The sequence below is a fragment of the Eleutherodactylus coqui genome, chromosome 5 (assembly GCF_035609145.1).
Source record: "Eleutherodactylus coqui strain aEleCoq1 chromosome 5, aEleCoq1.hap1, whole genome shotgun sequence".
Taxonomy (NCBI): domain Eukaryota; kingdom Metazoa; phylum Chordata; class Amphibia; order Anura; family Eleutherodactylidae; genus Eleutherodactylus; species Eleutherodactylus coqui.
In genome coordinates this window covers 164,725,076-164,728,144 of record NC_089841.1, presented here as the reverse complement: position 1 = coordinate 164,728,144, position 3,069 = coordinate 164,725,076, and the positions used below count along the sequence as shown (strand labels likewise).

At 44.9% G+C, this 3,069-nt stretch overlaps 1 non-coding gene across 1 annotated transcript; it reads right to left on the bottom strand.

The window, feature by feature from the left end:
* Positions 1–2,393: 2,393 nt before the first annotated feature.
* Positions 2,394–2,534, bottom strand: LOC136630941 (U4 spliceosomal RNA). The gene has a single exon (XR_010792948.1). It is a non-coding gene; the product is annotated as a U4 spliceosomal RNA (small nuclear RNA).
* Positions 2,535–3,069: the final 535 nt, after the last annotated feature.

Below are 3,069 nucleotides of genomic sequence, written 5' to 3'. Positions count from 1 at the left end.
CGGTTACTTTCCTTCGTAGCCTTACATTATGAGGGGTCAATGCTGCCATGTGACCGCTGTTACAGGGCAGCATTCACATGTAATAACGTAAGGCAAGAACCAAAGTAACCGTGAGCCTAAGGCTGCAGGGCACCCATTAATCAATGCACAGCAATCTGTGTAAGTGCACCTTCCGTTCCCGGCTGTCGGACGCCCGACGGCTGAGTGCTGCATTCTCCCAGCTCTTGCAGCCTCTGTGCTAGCTGACTGCCATTCCCCCGCTCACCCCGATGTTGGCGCTGGCAGCACATGTGTTCCGCCTCTGTCGGGAGAGCCTGCCGGCCGCCGCCTCCGTGTTGACTCACGGACGCTTCCCCGCTCAGCGCTCCCAATGTGGTCCGGCGCCATGTTTGCTGAGTGCCGGCTGTTACATTTTTTATGGTCGCCGCCTCAGTCCTGATGAGCGCTCACTGCTCCTAAGGCAGTGGCTCTCCGCAGTTACGATTCGTTACTGCCTTCTAGGACCTCCAGGATCAGCACATGTGCAGCCAATCACTTTCAGGGGGCGTCACCCCTGTCAATCTTGACTCCACCAGGACTGGCGAGAAGATACACTACCCATGGTTTTCAATGGGTAAACCTCGCATCACACTCGCGTGCACCTTGAAAACAATGGGCGATGTCATGCGAGGTGTTCCAAGGGACCATCCAAAGACAGAGCATGCAGCGATTACTTCTCAAACTGTGATGCAGAAAAAAATAAAAAATAAAAAAATCGCTCATGTGTCTGACCTCATTAAAAAGAATGGGGTTGAAAGCACAAATCTCGCACGATTTTCTCGCCATGTGAAAGCTGTCTTAATGCTCGTTCACACGAGTAGGAGCGCATTTCGGTCGTTTAAATGCGCTGCATAATTGTGCAACCTAAAATTGCTCACAGTGTATTTGCGTACGCAAAAAAGAACGCAGATAGGCTCAAATGATATGCAAGTACACAGTGAATACGCAGGTCTCCAGCGTATTTACACCCACCCATTCACTACAATGGCTTATGGCGGTGCGTAATGCTGCCTATTTTTTCATGCCATTGCACATGGCATGAAAAAATACACTCATGAATGAACCCAGTTAATGTGTCCTATTCATTGCATAGAACGCTGTGCAAATGTGCTTGTGTGAATGAGCCCTTACTATAGGATTACAATTGTCCCTTTGAAGGCAGCCATAATTCTAAAGTGGCCCTCTATGAAAATGCGTTTGATACCCCTGTCATACAACTAAAAGAAAACGACATAGTCACCATTTAAGTCCTATAGTGCTCATCTTTTTAACTCATTAAAAGGACCAAGTGCGGTAAATATATGGCGCTTGGTCCAGGGCTTTAATCCCAGACGATAATAAAAATACGGCACGAGATTAAAGCCTCTGTGCCTGCAATCAAGCAGAAGCGATTTTTAAGCACTTCTGCCTTCTCCTTTCCCAGCTCCATTGCGCTCAATGAACGCAATGTACCAAGAAGTAAAAGTGGAAGCGTTTCTTCCACTACGCGATCCGGTGATCATGTGACCACCGGAATCCCGTTACAGCCGAGCTGCAGGGTCCTTGCAGACCCTGATCAGCTTGAAAGTGACTATTGCCACTAAAAGGGAATGTTTTCCCCTGTACCTGAGGCTCCTATGTCAGCCCCAGCTACAGTGCAAAAGTGTCAAATAAAAAAACCTAAAAACATGTGACTCCTCCAGAGATCTTATACGATATCATGGGGGACATAGATAGTAAAAATAATAATTGCACAAATAAGTAAAACAAAATTACAGAATAAAATAAAAATATATACATAACAAAGAAAATAGCCCAAAGCCGACGCTAACCAAAACCGTTGCAGTATGCGCTCTGTAATCCAAAAGCATACATATCATATATCAAAATGTCGAAAACAAAATGAGGAACCCATTCCCATACACTATTTTAGCATAAATATACTAATAAAAAAATAACTACAAATGAAAATATATATTCTTTTTTTAAAATTTTTATTTCGAATAAAAACTAAAAAACGGGGGGAAAAAAAAAATCAGTGAAAAAATATTTTAAAAGTAGTACAATAAGTCACAGAAATAAAGCAGCAAAATTAATTTTGATAGCTGAAGGGAAAAAAAGGGCAGTAAAACCACCAAATGGGTAGAATCCCTAAATAGGGTTTGGTCTTTAAGGGGTTAATAGTTCATATTTGACCCCGTTTGAAATGAGTTGTACAATCATGGGTGGAGGTCCCATTGTGCATCACATATCACAGTTACAATCATCTGATATACTACATCTAGTTACAAAGTTAATAAGCTATACACTAACTTCCATATTTACATAATAACATCACACAAATCTAGATCTAATGTTCAACCAGTAGAATTCAGTCTCCGTAGAGACTGTCAAAAATTGCCGGTGCCGGCTATATTTCAAGCCGTCACGGCGGGGTATTGGGAAAAGTTTTCAATTAGCAATAATCGCGCCTCGGATAAACCTCATTGGCTACGATACTGCCACTGCGCAAAGCTACCGACTACTGGCCGGACTGAGAGCCCACTTACACGGCGTCTGCTGCTACATTAGAGCGAGGCACACTGCACAATATCCTGCCTCAGAGCTTCATCTCCTTCTACTTCTCAACCCTTCTGCTCTATCTCCTCCGTTAATACTCCCCGTATAATGTATAAAACCGATGATATGAATGACCGCATGTGATGGTGCATGATGGGTATTCTATGCAAATAAGGGGACAGACCCATGACGTCACCCGCCCCTCAACCCGGGATTCACCTAAGAACTCCAAAGCGTGCAGATGGCTGATGCGGCGGACAGGGATCGTATTGCATCAGCAGCATCACTAGAGTAGTGACGGCGGCTGGCGGACAACTTACCTCTATGAACCGTCTCTTTATGGGAGGCAGTAAGATGCAGGCAGTAACCCTTCCACTCCTGGAGAGGTGACACAGCAGTAACCCTTCCACTCCTGGAGCAATGGTTACTGAGTATACACCCCATGGCCCCGAGTCTTGTGTATATAGCAGTATAACAGGGCTGTGAGGGTGA